Raw genomic sequence first — 14,610 nt, forward strand, 5'->3', positions numbered from 1 at the left:
TAATAGCAAGGTACTAAGTCCCGGTTTGTTTTATCTGCGCATGCCTGGCTTTTGGTAACGCCCCATGCAGCAAGCCGGGATAAGGGGACTAGAACGCAGGCGTGCGATATAAGTTATTGTGCGCCGCTACGCCTGCTTTGTCCGATAGTTCAGTACCTGGCTTGGAGATGTGGAACGCATGAATGCGTTCCACAAATACTTCCGGGTATGTGATTTAGCCGCGCATGCGTTCTGCGCAGCCAGATGATATGAGAGAATCAGAGAGCAGGCGTGTGACGTAGGACGTGGTATGCGTCGCACGCCAGCGCAGTCAGAGAAACTAGTACCTGATCCGGAGGTGTGGAGCGCATAATGCGTTCCACTTACACTTCCGGTCTGCGAAACATGGTATTTTTGCATATACATTATACCACCGTATCAGGATGTGATCTTTGGACCAGCTCCAGTCCTAAAAATGTAGTGGGCTATTTTATATGTATACTAGAAGCAGATAGTAACGTATAGTGGTAAACGAGCTGTCCACCAATAGGAAGTCAGCAAAATGTCATATGATCGCAAGGGGAGGGTTTGTCCCTATTTAAACCCTTGCTACCTGTCCTCCTTGTATTATACCACTTTGATCCTTGAAGGTGATACATCAAAGGTGAGGCCTGTTCTATTAGCACTATGTGATCTCTTGGTCTGTGTGGGGGTGACTGGCATGATGCACTGAGATGGGGTAGATTGGTCCATGATTGGGAGCCAATTTTCCTTTTTTGTTTATTTTATTTGCAAAATACAAAATCTTGACTTTGACATTTTTTATAGGAAGCCATTGTGCTGTTTGACAAAAATCTCCTATGAACTCCATCCATAATCAGGGCGGAGAGAAACGCGTCGAGATATAATAAGAATTTAATGCCGACATGAAATTGACATGTTCCCAGAGCAAATTCTAGAATGACAGATAAGTGATTTGGAACTATTTATTCCATATTTTGATATTACTACCCCAGATGAATTGAGAGGGAGTTTTAGGGTACAGAAGGGATAGCCGCCGAGGAATGGGGGCACCAAAAAACTGAGGGTGTGCTCCATTGCCAGGTAGAGGAAAGCTTATTAGGGATATTTATTATACCCCCTGTACTATACAAGATATGGTTTATTATCACCATTGGAGTATCTGTCTCTAGGTTGGGAGAGAAAAATGTGTTAATACGATTTTTGATCTGATTCATTTACTAAGTGCTTCCTATAACAGCAGCAAATCAGAGAGGGATCTTTATCAATGTATGCAGTTCCTTCTCTATGAGACATGATTTATATGTTTATACAAATGTCTGCTATTTAGATTAGGAGGTTTCTAAGTATATCAAATTGATAAGTGGTGGTGGTTATATATTGTTGTCTATGAACCCTAAGTGATAATTTTTTATGTGTGACCCCGGTGACATGACACGTATTTAGTGAGGGTCAGAGAAGGGAGAGCCGCCGAGGAATGGGGGCATCGCTCACATTAGGATGTACTCCATTGACAGGCAGTGATATATTGAAGTAGGGTGAGAGGAAAGGGAATATACTAAACCCCGCCCCCGCCCCTTCCATCTATACCTCCTAGTCTGACGAGACATCTGTTTTGACTTGGGTCTCAGGAATTATTATAAAAAGAGGTTCATGGAACTGTTTATGCTACCTTAAGATTTTTAGTTCACATTGGGTTTATGTTTTTGTTTTGGTTTTTAAATGCATATGAATAAAAAGAATTTTTTAATAAGTAGAGCTGTCAATCAGGCAGATCTCACCAGCGACCAGTGGTCAGCCCGCAGCCACCAGCGACGTGTGGAAGCGACGCTGCGCTTGGTAACTAAGGTAAATATTGGGTAACCAAGCAAAGCACTTCACTTGGTTACCCGATATTTACACTGGTTACCAGCGCACACTGCTTAGCGCTGGCTTCTTGCACTCCTAGCCAGAGTACACATCAGGTTAAGAAGAAAACCGCTTTGCTTATTTACCCGATGTGAACTCTGGCTACGCATGCAGGGAGCAGGGAGCCGGCACTGGCAGCGTGAGAGCGGCGTACGCTAGTAACCAAGGTAAATATCGGGTAACCAAGCAAAGCCCTTCACTTGGTTACCCGATATTTACCTTGATTACAGCTTACCGCAGGCTGCCAGAAGCCGGCTACCTGCTCCCTGCACATTCAGATCGTTGCTCTCTCGCTGTCACACACAGCGATGTGTGCTTCACAGCGGGAGAGCAATGTCCAAAAAATGAACCAGAGCAGTGTGTAACGAGCAGCGATTTCACAGCAGGGGCCAGATCGCTGCTCAGTGTCACACACAGCGAGATCGCTAATGAGGTCACTGGTGCATCACAAAAACCGTGACTCAGCAGCGATCTCGCTAGCGATCTCGCTGTGTGTGAAGCACCCCTAAGGCAATAAGAGATTCAAGAGGAAAAACAATAGCAGGGTGAAGCTACAAAACAACAGAGGTAAACTTTGCAAAAAGAAGAGCACTACTTTCACCAGAAAATCTGGGACTCCACACCTCACAGAGCAACAAGGACAAACTATAGCTGGCATAGGTGGAAGGATTCGACCAGCATAAATAGGCGATATTACCTAATAGCCAAATAAATAATTAACTGAAAAAAACACAGAGTGGGGTCCCTCGTATTTTTGATAACCAACAAGGTAAAACAGACAACTTGGGGCTGATATTATCAGGTTGGGAGGGTCCATGGTTATTGGGTCCTTCCAAGCCTAAAAATTCTTCATTAATTCTATGTATGCATTTAATTGTTGTCCGTGTCAAACAGATAATTGAACGTAGACGTATGTGAGCATATGTGTCTTTAGATAGTGTATGTAAACTTCTGGTTTCAACTGTATGTTTATTATTTTTTTTGCAAAACTTTTTTAGTACTAATGGTGGAATATATTTTAATAGGGATTGGGAGAAAACCAATAATCAGTTTCCTATATGTTTGCCTGACTTATAGAAGTAGACAATGGCACTATAAGTAGACTGTGTTGTTATTGAGGAACACACATATATATTTAATAGAATGACTATAAAGCATTTCTTTTATGTCTTGCCTTTCAGTCTCGGCATCAGTCCTTCAGTGCTATATAATTCTAGAAGAAATGACCATTAGCTTTTCTCATTGTGCCAGTGACACCTGATCTAAGCTCTTAGGTCTCATCACTTTCTCCCCCGAGGAAATCAACAGGAAAAGAAAAGCTATTAGAAGATGCACAACACCTCTTTTTTTACAATGTCACCATGTCTCTGCTTCCAGAAGCAAGCATCAATGATCTTTTGTAAGGCGTCCATCTCCTTACTTATTTATAATACATGGATTTTGTAAAACTGAATCCGAAGAGAGAGGCTATGTAAGGATAGGAGCTGCTTAAAATGTAAAATGTCTACAAGATCATACGATACAAAATATTGAGACACTTACAAATTACACTTCAGTATAAATGAGTACACCCCCTTGGAAAAGTAAGTTTTCTATCAATATATCACTGAACACAAGAACAATTTCTGAAATTTTGATAAGACTGAGTGTGCTGCCCCCGTGCTAGCCTCCTGGCACTAAGTTTACTTCTTTGGTGGTCCCGGTAGTGTGAAACTTGCCGGGTCCCATTCCCCACTATGGCTAAGTGTGGGAGCTTGCTCTCAGGGCTCACGCTTGGGATTTTCTGGACTGTTTTGAATTGGAAAGTCCTATCCCCCTCGTTGTGCTAATGCCCCGATTTTGGAGCGGGTGGGAACGGATCTTGAAGACTCCGTTCTCCTCGAGTAAATTATCGGGTTGCCTGACGCTACTCCCCGACCTAGGGTCCACGTACCCCGTCGTGCCTTGGTCCCAGCCCGGTGATGGTGCAAGGCCGCCGGCTGTTCTCCTCGACAGATCCGTGCCCCTTGCCACGATCCCCTGTGACCGGGGGTCCAGCTCCTCTAGGCGCAGACCACCACCTAGATTGCTTCCCAGGATCCCCGCTCCTAACCTCCTCTCACTTTCACTTCTCAGACCCAACTCTCTCCTCTTGACACTCCTGACCTCTCCTATCCAACCCCCCAGGTGGGCGACTCTATTCCACTCAAGCCGTCCACTGGTGTGTTTGGTGGGTGTGGTGCAGGGTGTATCTAGGGTTTGATTAGCTGATGTAGGCAACACCATGTAGCTAGGGACCCAAAACCAAGAAGGAGGTGGATACTGCACGGGAGGGCAGATTGTGCAATACTCTGTGACGACCCGATAGTCCAGGGGCGTCACACTGAGCTTTATAGAACATTGTTTTAACCCATAACATGACATCTTCAGTTTTACTCAATTTAGTTGATGCAAAAGTAAGTACACCCCACATCAAAAACTTTTACATCTAGTATTTTGTATGACCTGCATGACCAATCTTTTAGAGGTATGTAATGAACCAGTTGGCGACACACTGCAACACTTATCTTGTTCCATTCTTCAAGAACGATCTCTTTTAGATCCTGGATAAAAAAAAGGAAAAATCACCTGCCCTTGGAAGTGATCTGTTTATCACTGGCTGCATGTGGGGGGAGACACAAACTGCCCAATTAGTAAGTTCCATTAGGGTTCAGGTCAAGTTCGGGTCCAGAACCGATATTTATCTAAAGTCTTGATGAACCGAACTTCCACAGGTCCACTCATCTCTAATCCTGGATCCTGGATGGAGAGTGATAACAACTTGTCTCTTCAAACTTCCCCATAGATGTGTGCTTGGGGTCAGATCAGGAAACACTCGGCCACCGAATCACTTTCACCCTGTTCTTCAGAAATGCAGGAGATGTGTTTGGATCATTGTCCTGTTGGAAAAGTGCACGTCTACCAAGGGCACGGAGTGATGGCAGCATCTTCTCTTTCACTATAGAGCAGAACCTGTGAGTTCATGATACCATCTATCAAATATGGCCCCTGACACCTGCGAAATAAAAAAAATAACATTTTCACTTTTTTTAACCATTTCACCCTACTTTTCTCTGTACATTATATCCCACAAAAAAACAAGCCTATGTCTCAGTTGATGAAAAAAAAAATAATAATGTCTCTTTTGAAGAAGGGGAGGAAAACACAAAAGCACAAAAATGAAAATGGGTCACATCTGTCATTGGGTTGTGCCTGATATTACAGTTCAGTTTCAATGAAAAAGTTGTCCCCTACTTTTATATTGATAGCCTATCCTCAGGATAGGTCATCAATGTTAGATCGGCCAGGATCCAACACCCGGCACCCCCACCGATCAGCTGTTCTTGGACCCGGCAGCAGCAGCAGGCAGCTGGAAATGCTCAGTTCTGGAGCTGCTCCGTCTTCTGATAAAGTCCGCGGCCGGGTGCTACACATCCACCTGTATTGATTTGAATGGGAGGCGGATATGTAGTTCCTGGCCATGGCCACTATTCGAAGATGGAGCAGCTCCAGAACTGAGCATTTCTGGCTACCTGCTGCTGCCGCCGGGACTGAGAACAGCTGATCTGCAGGGGTGCTGGGTGTCCTGAGGATAGGCCATCAATGTAAAAGTAATGGACATCCCTTAAGTCAATTTGGTTGAGCTGCAATGCCACTCATGTGGACAGCTTTGGTACTACATTGGTGAAAAAAAACAGTTTTCAACCCCATTAAAAACTGCAAGGCTACGTTCCCACGATGAACGATGAGTATTTGGTAATTTTTGAATGCTGGAGATTTTTTTGCAACATTTCTGCACCAATTAGATAAATTAGGTTAACTGTGTGTTATTCATTGAATTTATGAGTGTGTTTTTTACATGCATTTTTACTGCGATTTTTGTCTCTTTTTGCTATGTTGTGCTTTATATTAAGCTCCTTTTTTGTTTTTATACTTCCTGGTGTTTTGCTTTGACATAACTTCATTGATAGTCCTGTGTGGTTTTGATAGTCATGTATGGTTTTCACAGCGCATATGCTTGTTTTTAAGTGTGGATTTTCCACATGTAATGCAATCATATGCAGCAAATCTGCACTGAAATCGCAGCGTATCCACAGGAGAAATTGACATGTTGCGGATTTCAAAAACTCATCATAGGACAGTTTATACATCATAAAAAAAAGCCCAGCGGGCATGTTACGGTCGTCTTCCTGTTTTGGAAGACTAGTGGCAGCTTGAGGACTGGAGCCCCTTATCTATATTTGTTTCCTTTGGTTCTGAAGTAGTTAATGTCAATTTTCAGTTAAGGTCAGCTGCACCTGCTTGGTAGCCATATCCGTTCTACATTTGGTCACTAAGTCATTTATAACCAACAATGTTGTGTGTAGTGAGGAAATCATCCAGCCCTTTTCTAAAAGCTGTTATAGTATCTGCCATTACTACCTCTTGTGGTAGTGTATTCCACAGTCTGACTGCTCTAACTGTAAAGAACCCTTTCCTATTTAGCTGTTGGAATCGCTTTTCTTCCACTCGCAGTGAGTGAACCCTGGTCCTTAGTACTGTCTTTGGAAGAAATAAGTCATGTGCCAGTCCTTTATATTGACCACACATGTATCTATATATATAATTGCCTTATTCTGTCTGTCTGTCTGTCTGTCTGTCTATCTGTCTGTCTGTCTGTCATGCTCCAAAATTGTGTCCTTACGGTGACACAAAGCTGATTGGCCGCTGGGCTCGCCATGGCCCCGCCCCCCCACACGGATTGGCCGCTCGCCCAGGCTGCGCCCCCACACGGATTGGCCAGCCGCTCGCCCAGGCTCCGCCCCCCCCACAGATTGGCCTCTAGCCCCGGCACCCTGCAGGCATTGGCAATTCAGCCACGCCACGCCCCGCCCCCCTCACGCAATGCACGTTAGCTCTGGCCCCACCCCCTCCCTCCCCCCGCGCATTTCTCTAACTGACACGGCTGTCACGGAGGTGAGTACGGTACTCCCTATCCCCCCCCCCCCCCCGGCCCCCGCTCCCAAAGGGGTGGTGTGGATACTCGCATGGTTACAAGCGCTGTCACGGAGGTGAGTACTGTACTCCCTCCCCCTCCCCCGGCCCCCGCTCCCACGGCAGTGGTGGGAGTGGTGTGGATACGTTGGTAACCATGCTCGCATGGTTACAAGCCCATCAAGGTCCTGCTGCGCCGGAAGGTCCACACGCACACACACAAACATACACACACATCAGATCACACTCACACTCACTCTCATACACACCTCACACACACCTCACATCGCATCCACATACTCACGACATCCTGGGATATCGCTTGCTTCTCGGCGGCGAAAATGTGCTGTTGTGATCTTCCAGGACCTGACGGAGGATCACATGGCCAGAAGCATGTGATATCCCCGGATGTTGTGAGTATGAGCGCGTAAGTGCGATATCGTCAGTGTCTGTGTGTGTGAGTGGATGCGATCGGGTGTGTGTGAGTGGATGCGATCGGGTGTGTGTGAGTGGATGCGATCGGGTGTGTGTGAGTGGATGCGATCGGGTGTGTGTGAGTGGATGCGATCGCGTGTGTGTGAGTGGATGCGATCGGGTGTGTGTGTGAGTGGATGCGATCGGGTGTGTGTGTGAGTGGATGCGATCGGGTGTGTGTGTGAGTAGATGCGATCGGGTGTGTGTGTGAGTGGATGCGATCGGGTGTGTGTGAGTGGATGCGATCGGGTGTGTGTGTGAGTAGATGCGATCGGGTGTGTGTGTGAGTGGATGCGATCGGGTGTGTGTGTGAGTAGATGCGATCGGGTGTGTGTGTGAGTGGATGCGATCGGGTGTGTGTGTGAGTGCATGCGATCGGGTGTGTGAGTGTCGGCAGAGGAGCAGGGCGTGCTGGAGGAGGCTGGGAGCAGAGAGGCTGATCATGGGGAAGAGGGAAATGCTGATGCTGAAGGAGGCTGGGATGGGAAAGCTGGGAAGAAGGAGGCTGGGAGGAGAGAGGCTGATCCTATGGAAGGCTGGGGAGAGGAGGCTGATGCTGAGGGAGGCTGGAAGGAGAGAGGCTGATGCTGAGGGAGGCTGGGACGAGGGAGGCTGATGCTTAGGGAAGCTGATGCTGGAGGAGGCTGGAAGAACAGAGGCTGATGCTGGTGGAGGCTGATGCTTGGAGAGGCTGATGCTGGGGGAGACTGGGACAGGAAGGCTGATGCTGAGGGAGGCTGGGAGGGGGAGGCTGGGAGGAAGGAAGCTGGGAGGAGAGAGGCTGATCCTTGGGAAGGCTGGGAAAGGGAGGCTGATGCTGAGGGAGGCTGGAAGGAGAGAGCCTGATGCTAGGGACAGAGACGCTGATGCTGGGAGGAGAGAGGCTGATGCTGCGGGCAGAGAGGCTGATGATGCGGGTAGAGAGGCTGATGCTGGCGCAGCATGGCGGATGGAGCACGTTTGTTAATGCGCAGCATGGCGGATGGAGCACGTTTGGGAGTGCGCAGCATGGCGGATGGAGTACGTTTGGGAGTGCGCAGCATGGCGGATGGAGCACGTTTGGGAGTGCGCAGCATGGCGGATAGAGCACGTTTGGAAGTGCGCAGCATGGCGGATGCAGCACGATGGCGAGTGCGGAATATGGCGGATGGAGCATGTTTGGGAGTGCGCAGCATGGCGGATGGACCACGTTTGGGAGTGCGCAGCATGGCGGATGGAGCACGTTTGAGAGTGCGCAGCATGGGAGATGGAGCACGATGGGGGGTGCGCAGCATAGGGGATGGAGCACGATAGGGAGTGCACTGCATGGGGGATGGAGCACGATGAGGAGTGCCCAGCATGGCGGATGGAGCACGTTTAGGAGTGCGCAGCATGGCGGATGGAGCACGTTTGGGAGTGCGCGGCATGGCGGACGGAGCACGTTTCGGAGTGCGCAGCATGGATGATGGAGCACGATGGGGGGTGCGCAGCATAGGGGATAGAGCACGATGGGGAGTGCGCTGCATGGGGCATGGAGCACGATAGGGAGTGTGGAGTATGGCGGATGGAGCACGTTTGGGAGTGCGCAGCATGGTGGATGGAGCACATTTGGGAGTGCGCAGCATGGCGGATGGAGCACGTTTAGGAGTGCGCAGCATGGGAGATGGAGCACGATGGGGAGTGCGCAGCGTGGCGGATGGAGCACGATGGAGAGTGCGCAGCATGGGGAATGGAGCACGATGGGGAGTGCGCAGCATGGCGGATGGAGCACGTTTGGGAGTGCGCAGCATGGCGGATGGAGCACGTTTGGGAGTGCGCAGGATGGGAGATGTAGCACGATGGGGGGTGCGCAGCATAAGGGATGGAGCACGATGGAGAGTGCACACCTCTCCCCAACACACACACACGCGCGCGCGCGCACTGCACAACACACCACACACACACACTGGAAACCACAAACAACTGCCCTACACAGACACCCACACACAGACAACGCTGCACACACAAATATACGCACATACCGCACATATATATAACAAAAATCATACATGAACTACACAATACGTAAATTCTAGAATACCCGATGCGTAGAATCGGGCCACCTTCTAGTTTATACATATAAATGAGATCTCCTCTGAGACGTCTTTTTTCTAAGCTAAACATATCTAACTTTTTCAACCTCTCATCATACGGGCGGCCTCCATTCCTTGTAGTAGTCTAGTTGCCACCTTTGAACTGACTCTAACTTCTGAATGTCCTTTTTAAAATGTGGAGCCCAAAACTGGATCCCATATTCCAGATGTGGCCTTACAAGTGATTTATAGAGGGGTAACAATATGTTGGGATCACGGGATCTAATCTCTCTTTTTATACACCCTAGAATCTTGTTTGCTTTAGCAGCTGCTGCCTGACATTGAGTGCTGCTGCTCAGCTTATTTGTAATGAGAATACCCAAGTCCTTCTCCTGTTCTGTAGTCCCGAGTTTACTTCCATTTAATGTATACGCAGCTATAGGATTACTCCGTCCTAGGTGCATTACTTTACATTTATCAACATTAAATCTCATTTGCCAAGTATCTGCCCATTCTGACATCTTATCCAGATATTTTTGTAATATTGTACTATCAAGGTCAGTTTTTAATATCCTACATAGTTTGGTGTCATCAGCAAAGACTGACACTTTACTATCAATCCCATCCACAAGGTCATTAATAAAGAGATTAATAAGAATCGGTCCTAGCACAGATCCCTGCGGCACCCCACTGCTGACTATAGCCCATTTAGAGAATATACCATTTATGACTACTCTTTGTTTCCTATCCTTTAGCCAATTCCTTACCCAGTTGCATATAGTTTCCCCTAGTCCTTGCTTCTGGAGCTTTAGTATAAGGCTATTATGTGGTACAGTATCAAATGCCTTTGCAAAGTCCTCTTCATTTTGGTTATTTCTCCCCTGTTTGTTTCTCCTACCCTCTTGTTTCTTTAGTGCAGCGGTGGAGTCTAGCCTCTCACTAGTCACGGCATCTATAGGGTTTTCGTAGGGACCCAGGGTGCTGTTTGGCGACAGTTGCGGAGACTGTATAGGGACTGGCATGACATTTTTATGAATCATATCAGGTTTGCTGGAACTGTAAGACACTTTTTTTTTTTGCACAGACAAAATATGACGTACCAAATACTCATCATGGAAATTTAAGCTCAACTTAACACAGTGCATCAAGACATGGCCACTAAGATTGCTCGTTTAAGTCCTCCGCAGAATTGTCATCCAAAACAGATTATTACCTGTGAGTGTCATTTTTCTTTATCTATACACCATCATTTTTTTTTATATTAAAAAGACGAGGTTATTTCACAGATCAAAGTATTTTTTTTTTTTTTTAAATAAAATCCATCTCTGGAATTACGATTGTAGCTGATCCTGTGATCTCCGTCATTCCCAGCGAAGTCTTTAAAATCATTCAATGATGGCGGAGTATAACATGAACCATTAACCCTACTTTTGTAGCTTTCCCATCTATAAATGAGTCTGTGGTAATTTATTACATCTGTGCCTGTGGTTTCTAAATGACACGGGTGACTTGCAGTGAGTCATTTTCTGGTGCTGGCTAATTATTCTGTAATATAGGAATTGGGGGTAATATATTTAGAGTTGTCATCATCTTATCTGAACCTGAAGAACACAATTTCATAATGTAGATGTCGCGGGCGGAGGAGGGGACGCCGCGCTCTCCCTCTGCTCGGGTCCGGCGGGCATTGCGGCCTGCTGCTGCCGCTGCTCGGTGGCTCGAGCGATGGGCCGGATCCCGGGGACTCGAGCGGCGCTCCTCGCCCGTGAGTGAAAGGGGGGCTTTGGGTGTGGGGATTGTTTATTGTCCGTGACGCCACCCACGGTTGTGGTGATTTGTTGACACCACCGCTGCTCTGTATGGGGCTCCCGGGAGGGATGGTATGGAGCAGCCAGTTGTTGTGTTGCCCCTCCGTGGGTAGGGGTTGGTGATCCCGGGGCCCAGTGATGAGGTGGGTGATGCAGGGCTTGGTGGGCGCAGGGACGCAGGGGCAGCGCTGTGCCTGGCGGCACTGTGGTACTCACTCAGCCTGAGACGATGACACAGTTCTCGGTAAAACACACGGCTGGAAAGACGGTTCCCACGGACGGCTGCACTTGCTTTCCCCAGTAGGTGACGGTGACGGTCCCTCTGTCCTGCACCTATGATGATAATGGTTGCGATGGGTTCCCACCGGTAACCCGCTCCCCGGCTTGGATATGGGCCGGAGGAGCCCTACTTTGCCCGCAGGAATGGCCATGAGAAACTGGTGCCCTGGCGGTGGCGGTGTCTCTCCTCAATGGTTGGACTGTTGCCTTCAATCGGGACTTGGTTGTTAGGAGACAGACGTCCCCTTCACTGACGGATTTGGCAAATTATGGCGACTCCTAGCCTTGCCGGGATCCGAAAGGCCCCTGTCCTGGTGCTGACTGTTCTTCGTATACTGCTCCAGACCGCTGGGCCACCACCCGTCCGCGGTCCTTCCAGCAACCTCCGAGCAGTCCCCCTGCAGACTATCACCGCCGTCTGCTGACCTTGCTGTCACTGTCCGGGGCACACACCGGGACCAACTGCAGACTTTACTACTTTCACTCTTTACTCCTTTTCTCAAGCTCCTCTACCACTTCCTTCTACTTTCCTCCCCTAAACTGAACTGCCTGGTTCTCCCGCCTCCAGGGCTGTGAACTCCTCGGTGGGCGGAGCCAACCGCCTGGCCCACCCCCTGGTGTGAACATCAGCCCCTGGAGGAAGGCAACAAGGATTTTGGTAGCTTAGGTGTTCCTAACTGGGGTGTAGGGTGTGGTGGTGTTATGACCTGTGACCCCTGGCTTGCCCAGGGCGTCACATTCCCCCTTAGCAAAATGCAGACCGTCCGCGGGCTGCCCGTCCAACACCGGTTTTATTTTCTGAAAAATATGTAAAAGTAAAACGGTAAACATAATACAATTTATAACATCATCCCACATCGGGAGGTTCAGTTCTTAAACGTTGCTAACGGTTTACGGTTACGGTCTCCGCTCTCTCCCACCCAAGCAACCTGGCCCTGATGCTGCCCCTAAAACCCAGGCAGCACCCCTTTACCCAAGTCCTGCACCAAGTCACCCGAGCGGGATCTGTCCTTCCCCTCCAGAGGGTAGCCACCGGTTCCTGTGGTAGCTGGGCCCCAGCCTGCTCTGCTGAGGGCCCTCCCTCCAACCTGCCTCTCCGGAAGCAGCAATGCGGAAACGGTAACGGTAAAACAACTTATTTACACGCCACTAACGTTTGTGGTTGCCCTGCAAGTTCACGGGCTTGTCCATGGAAAGTTCTCCATGCAAAACTTTTTAAACGGTCCCCACGGGGACAACGGTGCCGGCAACGGCCGGTTTTCAAATCACGGTTAGACAATCAGGTTACTTCTCGGTTTCATCTTCTCTTATCATTTGCAACTTTCAAACACACACTGACTTCCTGATCCCCTCTTTAAAGGACGGTCTCCCTGTACCTAAGTGGGGGTCTACCTAGGTTGGAACGGGTGGACCTCCGGGGTCCGGTGTCAGTAGGACTGGGCAGTGGGGTAGAGGGAACAACCGGTTCCTCCTCCCTGCTATCATGTGGGGCAGGCGAAGGCATAGGGGAGCTGGGCACAGGTTCATCCCTGGGCACTGGCACTGGTTCTGGCTCACGGTTGACCGCTTCCACCACTTCTTCATCCACAGGTTGTGGGAACAGTATCACTGGAAGAATCACCGCGCCGTTCTGTGTAGGCCAGTCTGCTGGGAAGTCACCCATCACAGTGTGGATCACCTCTTCTGCCTTCTCCGCTGGTGGAGGAACTTGTACTTCAGCCATCGCCCTCAATGCTGGTGGGCACCTTTTCAAATGGTCCCGGGAAACTGTGGCCAAAGTGCCTCCTTGGTCACGACTAATCTGGTAGGCCTTCCTATCTTCCCATCCGGTGGGCTGTATGATGTACGGGTTCTGTTCCCATTGGTCATCCAGCTTGTGGGTTTTCCTCTTCCGCTTCAGGACGACATCTCCGGGCTGAAAAGGGCCAGCAGACGCCTTTTGATTAAAGCGCTGCTCCTGCAGTTCCCGACTCCGACTCAAGTTCTTCTCGACATATTCTTGAATCTGCCGGTATTGTGCTCTCCGCCGAGTTTCCCATTCAGCTGTTGAAGGGAGTGCTTCCGGGGCCTCCAACCCCATCTCCAGGTCCACCGGCAGGCGGCCGGGGCGAGCCCTCATCAGATATGCTGGGGTGCACTTTGTGGAGCTGGACGGGATATTGTTGTACATATCGACCAAGTCGGGTAGCTTTTCCGGCCACAGGTTCCGCTCTTCCAGCGGTAACGTCTTGAGGAGTCCCAGGACCAAGTGGTTCATCTTCTCACACATGCCGTTGGTCTGGGCATGGTAAGGGGTGGTCCGGATCTTCTTACAGCCGTACAACTGGCAGAACTCGTGGAACACCTCCGCTTCAAAAGCCGGGCCTTGGTCAGTAAGCACCTTTTCGGGATATCCATGTGGTCGGCAGAAATAAGCCTGGAACGCTCGAGCGGCTGTTCGACCAGTTAGGTCCTTGACGGGGACAACCACCATGAATCTTGAATAGTGGTCTACGATGGTCAACGCGTAGGCGTACCCACTTCGGCTGGGGGTGAGCTTGACATGGTCTAAGGCGACCAGTTCCAGCCGCTGATGTGTGATGATCGGGTGTAGGGGCGCCCTCTGGCTGGTCTCGTCCTTCCTCCTCAGCGTGCAAGGACCACACTCCCGGCACCAGGCTTCTACTGACTCCCGCATCCCACTCCAGTAGAACCGCTCTCTCAACAGCATCTCCAGCTTTTTCCACCCGAAGTGCCCGGCACCATCATGGTATGCCCGCAAAACAGTAGCTACATCAGCTTGGGGAATAACCAACTGGCAGATTTTCTCATGAGTCTTCGGGTTGATCAGCTCACGGTACAGCTTCCCTTGATGTAGATACAGCCGTTTCCGTTCTTTCCACAAACGCTGGGCTTCAGCTGGGGCGGCAGGGTCCATTCCAACAGCACCTTGTTCCACCAGGGTCTTGACGAGGTGGACAGCCGGCGCCTGGTTTTGAGCTTCCTGCCACTCTTGACTGGGCCGTGGGTCCAAGTCCACCCGTTGTTGGTGTACCTGTACCTTCTCAGTTGATGGCTGGTGAAATGCAGGCAACTCGATCTCCTCGAGTTCGTCATCCTCG

The sequence above is a fragment of the Anomaloglossus baeobatrachus genome, chromosome 7 (genome assembly GCF_048569485.1).
Source record: "Anomaloglossus baeobatrachus isolate aAnoBae1 chromosome 7, aAnoBae1.hap1, whole genome shotgun sequence".
Taxonomy (NCBI): Eukaryota; Metazoa; Chordata; class Amphibia; order Anura; family Aromobatidae; genus Anomaloglossus; species Anomaloglossus baeobatrachus.